The following is an 18,512-nucleotide window of genomic DNA, read 5'->3' on the forward strand; positions in this document are numbered from 1 at the left end:
TATGCTCCTGAGAGAATTGTTTAGCTCAAATCCTGCTTGATGATGCCCTGTTCTTGCTGTAATGTTTACAGCTAACAATGCTTAATCTAACAATGTTTATTCTTAGGTTAACTATCCTTGACACTCTTTTAAACAATCAAGTATTCAAAATATCTTACATCCATTATGGTAATAATCCTTAAAACAACATTTTACGCTGAACTTGTAGTATCATTCCCAGGCTGTGCCTCTGCTCACATTGCTTGCCAACCTTGCCTATCCCCCCCCATGTCAACCCCCCCTTACATCTCACCAAACCCCATACCCCTCCCCTTACAGATCACCCAAACTCTTTCCCCTTACAGGTTACCTAAACCCCCATCCCATCCCTTCACGGGTCACTCAAACCTTCACCTATTGGTGGCTATGCAAAATGCAGTGTGACAACAGCATTACAGTTTTATTATTAAGTAGGATAGGTGGGGGATGCGGGTGGCGCTGTGGGCTAAACCACAGAGCCTAGGACTTGCTGATCAGAAGGTTGGTGGTTCGAATCCCCGTGACGGGGTGAGCTCCCGTTGCTCAGTTCCTGCTCCTGCCCACCTAGCAGTTTGAAAGCACGCCAAAAAGTGCAAGGAGATAAATAGGTACCGCTCCGGCGGGAAGGTAAACGGTGTTTCCGTGCACTGCTCTGGTTCACCAGAAGTGGCTTAGTCATGCTGGCCACATGACCCGGAAGCTGTACGCCAGCTCCCTTGGCCTGTAAAGCGAGATGAGCACCACAACCCCAGAGTCAGCCACGACTGAACCTAATGGTCAGGGGTCCCTTTACCTTTAAGATAGGTGGACTGAGAAAATACCATCTTCATAGAATCACAGAATTTGGAAGGAGACCTTGAAGGCCATCTAGCCTAGTGAGGGAGAGCCAGTCTATTCCTCTAGGGTGTAGATGGGGAACCTGTAGCTCTTGACATGTTGTTGAACTCCAACTCCCATCAGTCCCAGCCAGCACGTCCAATAGTCAGGATGGGAACTATGGTCCAGCAACATCCAGAGGACCACAGGCTCCCCATACCTGCTCTAGGGAATTGGTTCCATAGTCCAACTGTTCTTACTGTCAAGAAACATTATCTTAATGTTCAATTGACACCTGTCCTCCTGCAGATGAAGCCCATTATTAGATCTAGACCTGCCCCCTGAAGCAAATAGCAAACAAGTCATAAGAACATAATAAGAACCTGCAGGAGCATGCCTGTGCTGCTCCCGAGGGTTAACCGTGCGGCGAGGTCCGAGTCCAGTCTGAGGTCGAGGGTGCGGTATGGAGGCAGTCCGTCAAAAGTGAAGTGGGTCCAAGGCAGGGAGTCGGGTGAGGTCAGGAGCTCCGGCAGAAGAGCAGGACAGGGTTCAGGCAGGAACTGGCTACCAACAATATTGTTCCCACAACTTAGGACTGGGGCTGGCTGGCTTTTATCTGCCCCGAGGCATAGGGTGGCCCCGATCCTCAGGTGACTCGCCTCTCCTGGCCTGGAGGTGAGCACTCCTCCTGCGGGAACTTAGTTCCCTCCGCCTCTCTGCCCTGAGCCTCTGCAGCCCAGGAGAGGCTGGAGGGTTACCGGACCCAGAGGCAACCTCACCTTTCCCTGACAGGGCTGAGAGTGGAGCACCTGCAGGCAATGGGTCCTCCATCACCTCAGGAGCCAGAACAGACTCAGCTGGTGCCTGCACCTGAGGATCCAGTACAGGTGAGGACTCTTCAGGCTCAGGCCCCAGCCCTGGCTCAGCTGGTTCTGGAGGCGGGGACTCCTGTGCAGGCTGGGATCCCTCAGGTTCAGCCTCTGAGTCCGAATCCCAGGCCATCACACCTGCCCTCCTGCAGATGAAGCCCATTATTAGATCTAGACCTGCCCCCTGAGGCAAGTAGCAAACAAGTCACAAGAACATCCTAAGATCCTGCAGGAGCATCCCAATGGCCCATTTAGCTCAGCAGTCTGCTCTCACAGTGGCCAACCAGATGCCTGTGGGGAACTCTCAAGCAGAATTTGAGTGCAAGAGCCCTCTCCCATCCTCAGTTGTCCAGCAACTGGTATTCAGAAGCATTACTGCCTCCAGTCATGGAGGCAAAGCCAAGCTATCGTGTTTATTGGTAGCCCTCCATGAATTTGTCCAACCCTCTTTTAAAGCCATTCAAGTTGGTGGCTCATCGCTTTCTCCTGCGGGAGCAAGTTCCATAGTTTAACTATGTGCTGTGTGGAGAAGTAATAGTAACAGTAATTTATTACTTGTACCCCACCCATCTGGCTGGGCTTCCCCAGCCGCTCTGGGCGGCTTCCAACAAAGATTAAAAATACATTAAAATGTCTCACATTAAAAACTTCCCTGTACAGGGCTGCCTTCAGATGTCTTCTAAATGTCAGGTAGTTGTTTAATCTCTTTGACATCTGGTGGGAGGGTGTTCCACAGGGCGGGCACCACCACCGAGAAGGCCCTCTGCCTGGTTCTCTGTAGCTTTGCTTCTCTCAGTGAGGGAACCACCAGAAGGTCCTCGGCACTGGACCTCAGTGTCCGGGCAGAATGATGGGGGTGGAGACGCTCCTTCAGGTATACTGGACCGAGGCCATTTAGGGCTTTAAGATCAGCACCAACACTTTGAATTGTGCTCGGAAACGTACTGGGAGCCAATGTAGGTCTTTCAAGACCGGTGTTATATGGTCTTGGCGGCCGCCCCCAGTCACTAGTCTAGCTGCCACATTCTGGATTAGTTGTAGTTTCTGGGTCACCTTCAAAGGTAGCCCCACATAGAGCACATTGCAGTAGTCCAAGAATTGCTTTCTTTTACCTGTCTTCAACTGTCCAACATGTCCAACTGTCCAACATCCAACCACTGGATGTCCGCAAGACTTTTAGGTTCCCCATCGCTTCTCTAGCCTTTTCCAGCAAGGTTCCCAAGCATCTACTTTGCTCTCTCGCGGTATACCTTCCTTCTAGAAGCCGAGGTAGGAAAACACAGCCTTGCCAGGCACTCGCTTGGCTGCCTGCACCTTCTTGGGAGTCAGCCTAATCTATTCAGACAACGACTCGCATCTGCGGTGAAGAAGAGGAGGACATGGATCTGTTCTGACAGCAGGGCCCTTTACAAGTACGACCCACTCAACAGGGCTTTAAAAGAAAAAATCACGTAGATGGGAGGAGGCGAGAGCTTCAGCGAAGCAATTCTCCGGCTGACCTGGAGAACAGAGAACCTTTCAACTGCAAGACTTTAGTTCTCTTTGCTTTACGGCTCTTGCTCATTGTTTATTTCTCTTGATTTTCCTTAGTTTTGCAATAGCCCTGCAAGCATCACAGAGCTGGACCCCTGCTCTCCTGACGATGCAGCCGCCTTCGTTTTTGGCAAACCATTGGTCCATCTGGCTCAGTATTTGGGGGACCATTTTCTAGCCCAAAGGGCCAAATTCTCTTCTGGGCAACCTTCTGTCAGGGGTGGGTGGAGCCAGAGGCAAAATATATTGGGCATAATATAAAATTTTCAACTTGGGAAAGGTTATGGAGGGAAGATTTAAAATCTACAGCTGTACATTGAAAGAAAACTATATGAAAATGATGTAGCGTTGGTATCTAACACCTACTAAATAAGCAAAAATGCATAGAACTGCTTCAAATATTTCTTGGAAATGTAAAGAGAAAGAGGGCACATTCTTCCATATGTGGTGGATGTGCAAATTAACAAAACCATTCTGGGGAATGATATATACTGAGCTGAAAAAAATGTTTAAAATAACATTTGTGAAAAAGGCGAAAGATTTATACGATCTGAAGAGAAACCAGAGTTTTTGGGTGGCATGCATATTTGTGGTACGACAAGGTTAAAGCACATAAAGCATTTAAAAACCATATTGTCAGGAAAGCATTGTTTAATGTCTGGATAAGATATAAAGACTTACTTGAAAATAAAACCCCAAGGTGGTTGTCACCAATGGAAGCAAAGGCTCAGAAAAAGCTCAATATGGAGGCCAAATGGCCGAAATATTGGGAAATTTTGGAACAAGAAGGAGACAAATTGAAATTGCAGAGTTTTGAGAAATTAAAAGATAAAGTGCGAGACTGGCTTCATTATTATCAAATAAGAGAGGCCTATAATTTGGACAAAAAAATTGGCTTCCAGGTGGAAAAATCAAAATTGGAAACAGAACTGTTAGATCCCAAAACTAAGATACTTTCAAGAATGTATAACTTGCTGTTAAAATGGAATACGCAGGATGAAACGGTTAAATCCGCTATGATTAAATGGGCACAAGATGTTGGACATAACATTATGTTTGCTGACTGGGAACAGTTGTGGACCACCGGTATGAAATTTACGGCATGTAATGCCTTAAGAGAGAATATTATGAAAATGATATACAGGTGGTACATGACACCAGTCAAGCTTGCAAAAATATATCATCTGCCTGATAACAAATGTTGGAAATGTAAAGAAAGTGAAGGTACATTCTTTCACCTTTGGTGGACGTGCCCAAAGATTAAGGCTTTATGGGAGATGATCTATAATGAAATGAAAAAGGTATTTAAATATACCTTTCTGAAGAAACCAGAGGCCTTTCTCCTGGGCATAGTCAGCCAATTGGTGCCAAAGAAGGATAGAACTTTCCTCATGTATGCAACAACAGCAGCAAGAATACTTATTGGAAAGTATTGGAAGACACAAGATTTACCCACCCTGGAAGAGTGGCAGATGAAGGTGATGGACTATATGGAATTGGTGGAAATGACTGGCAGAATCCAAGACCTGGGAGAAGAGTTGGTGGAAGAAGATTGGAAGAAATTTAAAGACTATCTGCAGAAACACTGTAAAATTAATGAATGTTAAAATGATGCTGGATTGAAAATAAGTGGCATTAGCAACAAAGTTAATAAGAATATGCAAAAATGGATTGATAATGGATGAAAATATAGAGTTATAATATGTTAAGATATAGAGTTAAGATAAATGAAAGAGGGTAAGGATTTGCTGATTTGATTATGTAAATGGGAATACAAAAAGGGGAGGTGTGAGGAGGTCAAGGAAACAAGCAAATGAGTTTAAAGATACAAAAAAATGGATTTGTTTTTAATTTTTTCTTATCTATTCGCTTTTTGCATTTTGTATTTTCATTTTTTTTCTTTTTTATGTATTTTTGTATGTTTTTTCTTATTTTTTTTCTTCTTATATGTTTTCTTTTTATTCTGTAAACCTTTGTTTTTTGTAAAATCTCAATAAATATTTTTTAAAAAATAAAAAAAAAATAACATTTGTGGAAAAAACCAGAAGCTTTTCTATTAGGAATTTTAGGTGCAGAGATACCAAAGGAACAGAAAAGACTATTTATGTACGCGACAACGACAGCACAGATACTTTTGGCCCAAAGGTGGAAGGAAGATAAAGCCCCGACCAGAGAAGAATGGCTGATAAAGATGATGGACTACGCTGAAATAGCGAAAATGACTGGGAAGATCAGAAATCAAGAAGATAGAAATTTTACTAAGGAATGGGGGAAATTTATAACTTAGCTCGGAGAACATTGTAAACAATTAAAAACTTTGGCAGGACAGTAACAACACTTGTAATGTAACAAGAACTATGGGAAGATAGGGAATTTTAAGAAAATGGAGAATACTATAAGATGCAATTGGAAAAGGGAATGTAAATGGAACCCATGGAGGGACGGGGAAAGTCCAAGGATTCAGGGATCCCTTTATGTGTATGATTTTGATTATGATTTGAATATAAATGTAAACTGCAAAAATCAATTAAAAAATTGTAAATTAAAAAAAGGCGGCAAGAGGCATGCTCAGAATTTAAGGGTATGTATCAACCAGGCAAAAAATACTATCATAGTAGAAAGTACAGTGGTACCTCGGGTTAAGAACTTGGTAATTCGTTCTGGAGGTCTGTTCTTAACCTGAAACTGTTCTTAACCTGAAGCTAGGAGGATAATTTATATATAGGACCAGTGCTTTTTTTCTTAAAAAATAAATAAATAGGGGTACTCTCATTTTGACTCAAAAAAATCACCATTTTATACTTCAAATCGGGGAAAATAAATACAACAAATGGACAAAAATACAAAGATTCACAAAATGTTTAGGGGTATGTGTACCCCTGTGTCCCGCCAGAAAAAAGTTCTGTGCAGTGGTACCTCAGGTTAAGAACTTAATTTGTTCTGGAGGTCGGTTCTTAACCTGAAACTGTTCTTAACCTGAGGTACCACTTTAGCTAATGGGGCCTCCCACTGCTGCCGCATGACTTCTGTTCTCATCCTGAAGCAAAGTTCTTAACCCAAGGTACTATTTCTGGGTTAGCGGAGTCTGTAACCTGAAGCGTCTGTAACTTGAGGTAGCACTGTGAGGCCAGTGAAGGGTCTGTCCTGGATAATGTTCTGAGAGGTAGAGAGGCTGGGAGGATTTTGGCCACTGGCCTGGGGCTCCCTATTCCTGACCTAAGCTGACTGGCCACACTCTTTCCCATCATTCCCAGTTCTGTCTATAGATGCCAGGAATAATCTGGGGTTTTCTGGGCACAAAGCATGTGCTCTTCCGCCGAGCTTAGAACCCCCTCCTTACAAATGTAGCAGCTTTTTCTTTTTGTCTTTATATAAAATTGGAAAATTTAATAAATATTCATTAAAAAAAAAAATACAAATGTAGCAGCTCTCATTCTCTTTCGCTGCTTCATAATCCTTTCACTTCTCTTTAGCAACAGGCTGTGGAGGTAAAAATGAAAGCGAGGAAACGACAGAGCGATGTAAGAAGAACCCCACTGGATCAGAACAAAGGCCCATCTAAGTCCAGCATCCTGTTCTCACAGCAGCCAGTCGGATGCCCACAATGGGAAGCCTGCGAGCATCAATGAGCGAAGAGATCACATCCAGTTTGCCTCGCCTGTTTTCTCTAAATGTCCTTCAGATTTACAAACTCACAGAAGTCTCTGACTTCAGTCAAACTGACTGATTCACTGAGCAAGGCAGGAGAAAAGAAGCAAAGGGGAGGATAATTTATATATAGGACCAGTGCTTTTTTTCTTAAAAAAATAATAATGTTTAGGGGTACTCTCATTTTGACTCAAGAAAATCACCATTTTATAGTTCAAATCGGGGAAAATAAATACAACAAATGGACAAAAATACAAAGATTCACAAAATGTTTAGGGGTATGTGTACCCCTGTGTCCCGCCAGAAAAAAGTTCTGTGCAGTGGTACCTCAGGTTAAGAACTTAATTTGTTCTGGAGGTCGGTTCTTAACCTGAAACTGTTCTTAACCTGAGGTACCACTTTAGCTAATGGGGCCTCCCACTGCTGCCGCACAATTTCTGTTCTCATCCTGAAGCAAAGTTCTTAACCCGAGGTACTATTTCTGGGTTAGCGGAGTCTGTAACCTGAAGCGTCTGTAACCTGAAGCGTCTGTAACCTGAAGCATCTGTAACCCAAGGTTCCACTGTATAGGACCATCACAGTATCTCACCCAGACACAATCCATACAAACTGATGATGTTGCCCTGTCAAAAGGCTCTGAAGATTCTGCCCCAAACTTTCAGAAGAGGTGTGGTCTTCCCCACTTCGTTGGAACTGAATGTGTCAATTTAGGTTTCGCTCAGTTTTCCATTTTTCCATTCTGAAGTTGAGCTCTCGACACCTCCACAACAGTTTGCAAAAATTATTATTTTTGAAGTCCTCATGAAAACTCACCAGCACTTTTAAGATAGATTTCCCCCATAATATAAACATTTTGGGATGCAATTTTGCCTAAAGTGCACATTTTTGCAAAGCGATTTCCACTAAGGGGTGCCCATTCAATTGCTTTGATTGGCAGAACTGGCGCTCCTGCAGCTGCCACATAATACCCGTTCCACATCTGTAAGAACTCAATCATTGAGTGTGGCGGCATCTCCTCTTTGGAACTCCCTGCTCATTGAGATCAAGCAGGAGCCTTCTCTGTACTCTTTTCAGAGCCTGCTAAAAACATTCCTGCTTAGAAAATCCTACCCAGGTGCTTTGAAAGTTGAGGCAATTTTAACCTGCTTTAGTATTTTAATTTCTCTATGTTTTAAAATGTACTTGATTTTACTGTCTTATCTTTTGCAAACCACTTTAAGGTTGTTGTTGTTTACAATAAAGTGATGTATGAATTTTATGAAAAATTAAATATAATATAATGCACTTTTGTAAGTTGTTTTCAGCAACATATGCATTTGTATGCACACATTAACCTAGAATTGTTTTTGTATGCCTCACTGGGCTGTAGAACTACACTGAAAATTCAGAGAAGTGTGAATTTTAAAAGATGGCTGAGTTCAGTTCGCAAATCATTTTGGAGACCGCAAGTCTGGTAGGTTTGCCTTTAATACGTAGGTTTGCCTTTAATACGTAGGTTTGCCTTTAAATCAAATTTCTCCCCCACCTCTCATTGGAGCCAAGGCCTCCAGAACTGAGTAGGTACATTTAAGAACCAATAGCCTTTCGGGTGGTGCTGTGGTCTAAACCATTGAGCCTCTTGCCGATCAGAAGGTAGGCGGTTTGAATTCCCATGACGGAGTGAGCTCCCATTGCTCTGTCCCAGCTCCTGCTAAGCTAGCAGCTTGAAAGCACGCCCCAAAGTGCAAGTAGATAAATAGGTACCATTCCGGTGGGAAGGTAAATGGCGTTTCCATGCGCTGCTCTGGTTTCAGTATTCCATTGTACCAGAAGCGGCTTAGTCATGTTGGCCACATGACCCAGAAAAACTGTCTGTGGACAAACGCCGGCTCCCTTGGCCTGTAAAGTGAGATGAGTGCTGCAACCCCAGAGTCGACTGTGACTAGACTTAACTGTCAGGGGTCCTTTACATTTTACCTTTTTTAGCCTCAGCACTGGAGGTGGAGCTAGAACCCCTGACCTCCCTGCAGCCTGTTTACTGCCTCGGTCGGTTTCGAACCTTTGCTGAAGCAACATCTTAAGTCTGCTGCTCTTGGCTGCCTCCCTTCAGCCTGACTCCTGCACTGCTTTGCATGGAGCTGTCCATGGTCCTAAGTGGCCTCCAGAACTTTGCTGAAGCAACATATTCTACCTGCTGCTCTCAGATGCCTCCCTCCAGCATGATTCCTGCATATGGAGCTGTCTGTGGTCCTGTTCCCTCGCCTGAACTCTTTCTTCAGCTTCCTAGTCTTCCCTGAGCACTCTGCCAAGAACAGGATAACAACACAGGATGTTCACATGAATGCTCTAATGCGTTGAATGAATTTGTGAGGGGGTTATGGGGCTGAACTACGTAACTGCCCTCACCCAGTAAAGAAAAAGGGAACCAAAATGACCAGGGAGCAACTCCCCTAGGAGGAAAAACTTCAGTGTTGGTTTTGTTGTTGTTGTTTGTTTAGTTTAGAATGGGGTGCCCTACAGATATTGTTAGATTACAGCTCCCATTCTCCCTGACCATTGGCTATGCTGGCTCAGGCTGATAGGAGTTCGAGGTCAACTATGACTGGGGAGCACCACATTGGCTATCCTTAATTTAGATCACAGAGTGTTCCAATGAAAGCATTTGGTAGAAGATTCGGGGCAGAAAAGGGAAACGACTTATTCATACAGCACGGAGTTCAACTCTGGGATTCGCTACCATGAGACGGGGTACATGGGTTTCATACACACAGGGGAACTTGCTTTTTACAGTGTATGTGGTTTCCTCTTTTCTCCTCACAACAACCCTAAAAGGTAGGCTAGGCTCTGAGAGAGAGACAGACTGGCCTCAAATTACCCAGTAAGGGATAGGGCCAAATGCAACCAAGAGGATTCAATTGTCTCCCCCACCCCATTATTTTATGTGTTTAATTAGGGTTTAAAATCCAGGGCTAGATCTGGGACAGTTGTCTTCCTGGCAGGAGCTGGCTGCAAACACTCTGGTGGGGATCTGCCCCCCTCCTCTCCCAATTAACCTCCATCTCCAGGGCCTGCCTCCATGACATCACCAGGAGCCACCCCTAGGTTTCAGGTTGGGCTCTGAAACTTCAAGGCCCGAGATGCTCCTCACCTCACAAGCCTAGCTGCACATTCCAAGACAGTGTAATCCTCACACTGGTTTAATGGCAAGCCAGTGATGTGGGAGAACTTCCTCCAATGTTCACCCATCCAATCAGTAGTCAGATCAAGTGTGACAACCCCAGCTGCCATCCACAAATCCAAGGCCTCATTTGTTCCGAACAATTTGCAAAAACCCTGGATCTTCTTCCAGGCTCTGCTCAATAAAGAAATGTGTCCAGCAAAAAAAAACCAAAAACCTTATTCCAGCACATTCAAATTCCAAATCATATAGACTCTTTGGAAGTTCTGGAATCTGTTTTGCTCTGCAGACGCAGCATAAACTTGGCACAGAGAGGCCTCCTCTGATTTGGGGGTTTGTTTTCTTCATAGGTCTGTTCCCCCCTCCCTCTTCCTCCTCCTTTGTACAAAAAGCCCATGGTGTCCTTTCCAGCTCGGAATGAAATCATGTGTCGCTCACTCGCCTGCCTTCAAGAGAAGCCAAGAAAGCATCTGTGTCTGGAGGGGATCGTAAATATCGCTGGGCACGTCCCTCCCTGCTTTTGCCAAGCTCCTCTTTCTCTCAAAAGGACACAGATGCCATCCAAAAATGCACATAAATTGCTACTGGTGGCGGCCGGCCAACCTTGCTGCTGGAAAGAGACAATGGGGATGTTCTGGCATAAAAGGAACAATCTACACGCACAGGCCCCCAACCGCGACAGACACTCTCCAAGTGCTGCAGTGGCGGGGGCTTCAGCAGAGATTAAATACTCCACAGTACTCCATTGTGAACCAATCAGGGACAGAGGGGAAAAACCAGTTTAGTTCACATTTAAGGGTGCACCAAACCTAATTTGCCAAACCTCCAATTGTCCCCATTTTCCATGGCCAGTTCCGGATTTACAGAAGCTGTCCTGGTTTCTGATTTGATCCTGGAATGACCCACTTTTCCTTAGGACGTCCCTATTTTCATCAGAGAAATATTGGTAGGTATGGAGTTATATGACCCCTGAGACAAGGAGATAAGTACAGTGGTAACTCTGGATACAAATGGGATCCGTTCCGGAGTCCCGTTCGCATCCTGAAGCGAATGCAACCTGCATCTCCGCGTCTGCATGTGCGTGGGTCGCGATTCGCCGCTTCCGCACATGCGTGTGACGTCATTTTGAGCGTCTGCACATGCGTGAGCGACGAAACCCGGAAGTAACGCATTCTGTTACTTATGGGTCACCGTGGAGCGCAACCCGAAAACGCTCAGCCCGAAGCTACTTCAACCCGAGGTATGACTGTAACTATACAACCTATAGATGACATCTGGAGGCAGCCATGTATAGGGAAGTTTTTAATGTTTTACAGTGGTACCTTGGTTTAATAACAGCTTAGTTTATGAACAACTTGGATTAAGAACACTGCCAACCCGGAAGTAGGTGTTTTGGTTTGTGAACTTTGCCTTGGAAGCAGGACATGTTTGGCTTCCTGTTGAGTGTGTTCCATTTGTAAATTGAGTCCCCCGCTGCTGTAGGAAAGCACGCCTTGGTTTAAGAACGCTTTGGTTTACAAACGGACTTCCGGAACAGATTAAGTTCGTAAACTAAGGTACCACTGTATTATGTTTTTATATATGTTGGTGCCACTCAGAGTGGCTGGGGCAAGCCTGTCAGATGGGTAGGGTAGAAATAATAAAACCATTATCATGGAATAGGACACCCCTGTTTTCACTGGAGTAATGTTGGAGGGTATGAATTTGCCGCTCCCGAAACAATATACAAAGGCAGGTCCTGTGGAAATAAAATAAAAAACCAACCATGCACAGATTCACCTTAGCTCTTTACTCAGGTACCTGAGAGAGGGGTCTCCAACCCCACGGGAGTCACGGAGTCCTCGGCACATGTAAATCGCAAGGAAGATTTTGTAGATTGTTTGACACGTGAGGTTCGACTTTTGCTTCCCCAAATTGTGCTGGAAAAGCACAAAGCAAGTTTCAACTCACTTTCAACCTTTTCTTTAAAAAAATGTTTGCTCTACATAGCAATCGCCTTCCTGTTCCAGGCCGTTTGTGGTTACACATGTAAGAACATTCTCCGCGATATTTGTTCCTTTCGTGGCCAAGTGGTCAACTTCACCTTTTGTACCAGATCACGCTGCTTCACATTTTAACTCCCCGTTTTAACTGGTTCAGTATCTTAAAATCCTCAGTCCTAAACCAAATTGATTGATTTCCCTGACATAAGTTTTCAGTGTTCCACCTCCAGTCAGGAAGCTCTTTGTTCTTAAATGGTTCCTGCTCAGTTCTGGAGACCTTGGCTTCAATCAGGGCTGGGGGAGAAGTTTGATTCCATTTGCATTTTCAGGCAAACCTACCTAAATCACACTCTCTGAAATAATACATGAACGAAATGGAATATACTCGGAGTCAAGTGTGGATTTCATGCTCTTTATTCAGCTCATAGTGGTGAGGAGGAATGGAAGTTCCCCCAGAATGTCTGCTTTATATACATTATTTACACAATGGGCCCCACGTGATTGGCTAATTCCGGGATTCACCTGTAGGCCAATCAGGTTGCGGATTCACTACCACCTGGAGCTGGATTGGGTGGCTCCTGTGGACCAATCAGACTGCTGCATTCTGAATCCTATTGTTCTAGGACCAATCAGACTGCTGCCTTTTGGATCCTATTCACCTCAGAACACAACACGAAACATAGCCATTCTTTGAAATCTGCATTTCTCCAAATTTTGCAGCGCGGTTCTGCAGCCATGTGATGTGTGCAAAATTGCATATACTGGGGTAAAGAATGCTTGAAAATACATCGGTCAGTGAAAATAATGTACAAAAATGCAATATGCTGTGGGAAAATGGCTTTGCAAAAAAAATGTGTATCTGTTACAGGGACGGCATAAGAAAGAAACATGTATGTTAGCAGTAAAATACTGGTGAATTTTCATGAGGACTTTTTTTAAAAAAGTCAAGAAACTGGTGTGAAAAAGTGGAAAATTGAATTTAAGATTGGAAATGTGAGAAATTGAGAGAAAGTGAAATTGGCAGATTCACCTGTGCCCAAAACCAACCTTACAAATGGATCTTTGGGCTGATGGATATATAGTAAATAGATATAATCTCTAGTCTTTTCTTCACTTGAATCAGACCAATAGCATTCCTGCTACTTTCTATCTATCTATCATCTATCTATCTATCTATCTATCTATCTATCTATCTATCTATCTATCTATCTATATCTATCTATCTATCTATCTATCATCTATCTATCTATCTATCTATCTATCTATATCTATCTATCATCTATCTATCTATCTATCTATCTATTTATCTATCTATCTATCTATCATCTATCTATCTATCTATCTATCTATCTATTTATCTATCTATCTATCATCTATCTAATCATCTAACTATCTATCTATCATCTATCCATGTAATGTCAGCCAATTAAATAATGATAGGCTGTTTGTTCATCCGACATTCAAATTAAATGCATTTGCATATAGTCAAAGCATCAGTGTGGCTGCTCTTTTTGAAATCTGGAAGGGCATGTGCAATCAGATGGAGGCTGTTTTGCCTAACACACCACTGGAAGGTCTGTCTGATCCAAAACTCTCCCCGAGGGATCGCTGCAGAATTGTTTCTTTGCCAGCTGTAAACATCTGTCTTAAATCTTGCACAGAGGGCAGCTGTGGAGGTCAGTCACAGCTAAACACTAAAACCCTTTGGACTTGTCAATATTGTGTCTTTTAAAGTGTTGGAGGATTAAGCTTCTCTCAGTAAGCGATTATTTTTCCCTTGGCATTTTTTTTGGGTTAAGATCGTGGGCCGCTGTGCTGGGATGGGGGAAGAGCATGTGGCCTTGCAGATGTGGTCGGACTACAACTCCTGTTGTCCCTGAGTGTTGGCCATGCTGGCAATGGGCTGATGAATCACATCTGCAAAGCCACAGGTCCCCCATGCCTCTGCTACAGGAATAATATGGTCTCCTGAAGTCCAGTGATTATCAAATACAGTGGTACCTTGGGTAACATTCCCTTCAGGTTACAGATACTTCAGGTTACAGACGCTTCAGGTTACAGAACCCGCTAACCCAGAAATAGTACCTCGGGTTAAGAACTTTGCTTCAGGATGAGAACAGAAATCGTGTTCCAGTAGCGCAGCAGCAGCAGCAGGAGGCCCCATTAGCTAAAGTGGTGCTTCAGGTTAAGAACAGTTTCAGGTTAAGAACGGACCTCCGGAACGGATTAAGTACTTAGCCTGAGGTACCACTGTATCAGAAGGTAAGAAGATTGCTTTTGGACCAGAGCAAAGACCTGCCTAGTCAAGCACCCTGCTCCTCAGCCTTCATCATGTGAAGCCAGAACTGGCATAAATATGCAATATTTCTCATGGAAAACGAGCGAGGTCCCAGCTAAAGAAGAATGGCAACTTAAGCTGATGGAACATGCGCAGCTCGCAGATTCAACATACAGAATAAGAGAACAAGAAGAACATAACGTTTAGAGAATATTGGAAAATGTTTATTGAATATATGGGGGGGAATTGTGTGCGCTTGAAAACGTTGCCAGCATTAAGATGAATTCAGCAGTGTAAGTAAGTTTTGATGGATGTAATAATGAAATACTGAAGGGTTCTGTTTATGTAAAATATGCAGGGATTTATGATATGCAAAATGAACCGTGGAAAGAGAAGAAGGCAAGTCATTGATATTTTAAGGATGTTTAAATGAGTATTCTAAATTGTAAAAGAGAAATTTAATAAAAATTATATAAATGAAATAAATAAATATCCAGTATTTCTCTGCTTCTCTGGTCAACAAAGCAGGATTGTCCGCTGCTATGTTTTCAGGACCAGATTAAGCCACCAGCAGCTACATAGGAACACTGCAGTGGTGCGCAGTGAAATTTTTCATAGGGGAACAGTTAGGGTCTGTTAGTTCTGAGGGCAATGGGGGGGTGATGTTGTGGTGTCCTGACGTTGCATGTGTGAGCACCGTACCTTCCTCCCTAAGCCAGGCAGAAGCTTCCCAGGAGGCTCCAGGGGGACATTTAAGGGATTAGCCTAGTCCCCCAAGTCCACTCACCACCTGCCACTGGAACCCTGGATTGTTGATAACACATGATTTGGGTTTGGAGCCAGCCCTGGCTCCATCCTGACCCTAACAGAGTGAAATCTAGACCAGGCTTCCTCAAACTCAGCTCTCCAGATGTTTTGAGACTACAGTTCCCATCATCCCTGACCACTGGTCCTGCTAGCTAAGGATCATGGGAGTTGTAGGCCAAAAACATCTGGAGGGTCGAGTTTGAGGAAGCCTGATCTAGACAAAGCAGGACCATAGTTACTTAGGGAAAAGGCTGTAGCTCATCTGCCCTGCATGCAGGTCCTAGATCAAATCCCTGGGTTCTCCAGGCAGGGCAGAGCTGGAGACAGGACTACTTCTTAATACCCATTGCTGGAAACCACAGGAGGGGGGAGAGTGCTCCTGTGCTTGAATCCTGCCTACAGGTTTCTCATAGGCATCTGGTTGGCCGCTGACAGAACAGGATGCTGAACTAGATGGGCCATTGGCCTGATGCAGCAGGCTCTCCTTTCGGCTGGGGATACCCTCTGGTACGAACAGCTTCTCCCTGTCAGTGTAGACAGTAGTGAACAAGATGGACCAATGGCTTGACTAAGTACAAGGCAGCATCCTATTGTGATGGCCTGGGAATCCGATTCAGAGGCTGAACCTGAGGAATCCCAGCCTGCACAGGAGTCCCTGCCTCCAGGGCCAGCTGAGCTGGGGCGGGGGCTTGAATCTGAAGGGCCCTCACCTGTGCCAGATCCTCAGGAGCAGACATCAGCTGAATCCGCTCTGGCTCCGGAGGTGATGGAGGACCCATTGCCTGCAGGTGCTCCTCTCCCAGCCCGGTCAGGGGAAGGTGAGGCTGCCTCTGGGTCCAGTAACCCTCCAGCCTCTCCTGACCTACAGAGGCTCAGGGCAGAGAGGCGGAGGGAACTAAGTTCTCACAGGAGCAGTGCTCGCCTTAAGGCCAGGAGAGGCGAGTCACCTGTGGGCCGGGGCCGCCCTATGCCTCAGATGAGATAAAGGCCAGTCCCAAGTTGCGGGAGCAACATCGTTGGTAACCTGTCCCTGCCAGCACCCTGTCCTGCTCTTCCAGAGTTCCTGACCATGCCTGGCTCCTTGCCTTGGACCCCGCTTTGCCCTTGACGGACAGCTTCCATAGCCTCAACCTAGGACCGGACTCAGACCATGCCGCACGGTAACCCCGCCCCGCCCCCCCGGGACCAGCACACCCATGCTCCTATGTCTTAAGGGACAGGCTGTCACTCAGGGTAGAGCCTCTGTTTTCCATGCAGAAAGCCCCAGGTTCAATCACCAGATATGGCCAGAATTCCTCCCTTCTTGAACCCCTGGGTGCCATGATGCAAAATTCTGCTGAAAGTAGTGAATTCTCTGCTCACAAGGTGGTCACATTCCATCAACGGTGTCACTGAAAAAATCTCTGAAATTTTTTTACACATCACTTGGGAAGATAGGCAAACTAATGCCAGTGTACTGGAAGAAGCAAAGATCACCAGTGTCGAAGCAATGGTTCTTCAACATCAACTTCGTTGGACTGGTCATGTTGTTCAGATACCTGATTTGTTGTTGTTGTTTAGTCGTGTCCGACTCTTCGTGACCCCATGGACCAGAGCACGCCAGGCCCTCCTGTCTTCCACTGTCTCCCGCAGTTTGGTCAAACTCATGCTGGTAGCTTTGAGAACACTGTCCAACCATCTCGTCCTCTGTCGTCCCCTTCTCCTTGTGCCCTCCATCTTTCCCAACATCAGGGTCTGTTCCAGGGAGTCTTCTCAAAGCAACTACTCTATTCCGAACTTAAAAATGGAAAGCGTAATGCTGGTGCTCAACAAAAGAGGTTTAAAAAAACTCTCTCATGCCAATCTAAAAAAAAATGTAGTATAAACACCGACAACTGGGAAACACTGGCCTGCGAGTGATCCAATTGGAGAGCAGCCTTTACCAAAGGTGTAATGGACTTTGACGACGCTCGAACTCAGGACGAAAAGAAGAAACATGTTAAGACGCTAGGCAAACCCTCACCTTGATCAACTCCCGCCTGGAAACCTATGTCCCCACTGTGGAAGGATGTGTGTATCCAGAATTGATCTCCACAGTCACTTACAGACTCACTGTTAAAACCGTGTTTATGGAAGACAATCTTACTTGGCTATGAGTGATTGCCAAAGAAGAAGAAGAAGCACATTTTGCGGCGTGTGTGTTTGAGTGCAAAACTGCCCACATTTCCAAGAACGTAGCCATTGCCTTCCTCTCCTTTGGAGAGAACCACCTGACACTTACTTCACCCTGCTTCTTCTCTTTATCGGTCTCCTAATCTGTTCCAGCTGGTGGGGGGGGGGGACAGAGAAAAATCAGGCTGTCAACACACTACTCTTTCCTGGCCTCCTCACAAGCTTCTGTCTTGGGTTGTAAATATCCCCATCTATTTTGAAATGGAAATAAAAAGCCTTTGCATTATTAATTTTTTTTCCAAAAAAAATGGTGCGAAGGGGAGGAATGCACTCATCACAACCTTCCATTCCGTAAACGAAACATCACAACTCAAATCAATGTATATATTTTTCCGTTGCTGGGCTTGCGGAAAAATGTGATCATTCTATATAGGCTGTGTGACTGCGCAAGACTCTCTCAGCAGGCTGCAAGGAAGAGAAGTTTGGGTGGAACTTCAAGATTTTCTCTCCATAGGCAACAAAATAAACCTTGGGTCACTTCCTAGCCTCAGGAAAACAGACAATTTGCTTGGCTGTCACACCTTGGGAAGCCGACCTGAAATGTGGAGTCGATTTGGAAGCACGTAAAAACGAACCAAGGTAGAATGGAACAATCAACACGGATCTCACCATTCAAAGCTTTCTGCAGCCAATATTTCTTTCCCCCTGCACTGAGATGTGAGAACTTGAGAACAAAGGTCCACCTACCTCTGAGTTGAGAACTGCGTCCTGGACTACAGCTAGGAAGGGGGAGACAGATTCGATTCAGCTTCCATTTAAAGGCAAACCCAAGTACCGTATTTTTCGCTTTATAAGACGCACCAGACCACAAGACGCACCTAGTTTTTGGAGGAGGAAAACAAGAAAAAAAATATTCTGAATCTCAGAAGCCAGAACAGCAAGAGGGATCACTGCGCAGTGAAAGCAGCAATCCCTCTTGCTGTTCTGGCTTCTGGGATAGCTGTGCAGCCTGCATTCGCTCCATAAGACGCACACACATTTCCCCTTACTTTTTAGGAAGGAAAAAGTGAGTCTTATAGAGCAAAAAATACGGTAATTCACACTTTCTGAAACAATATGCAAGCGGAAATGCACATTGCAAGAGGCCTGGCCTACAGGGCCTTTCGGTCCCTTCCAACCCTACATTTCTATGAAACGCAGCTATCCTTTGAAATTCATGCTTCTTCAAATTTTGCAGCCAAACAAATGGATGC

General features: G+C 44.8%; 1 long non-coding RNA gene across 1 annotated transcript in view; it reads left to right on the forward strand.

Annotated features, from left to right (window-relative positions):
- The window catches only part of LOC310769613, a 73,360-nt gene extending 65,518 nt beyond the window's left edge, over positions 1–7,842 (forward strand). The window contains exon 3 of the long non-coding RNA XR_014551738.1: positions 6,716–7,842. This is a non-coding gene — a long non-coding RNA (uncharacterized lncRNA). The remainder of the gene's footprint in view (positions 1–6,715) is intronic.
- The last annotated feature ends 10,670 nt before the right edge of the window (positions 7,843–18,512 follow it).

This window comes from Podarcis filfolensis (assembly GCF_964270895.1).
Source record: "Podarcis filfolensis genome assembly, chromosome: 8".
Taxonomy (NCBI): domain Eukaryota; kingdom Metazoa; phylum Chordata; class Lepidosauria; order Squamata; family Lacertidae; genus Podarcis; species Podarcis filfolensis.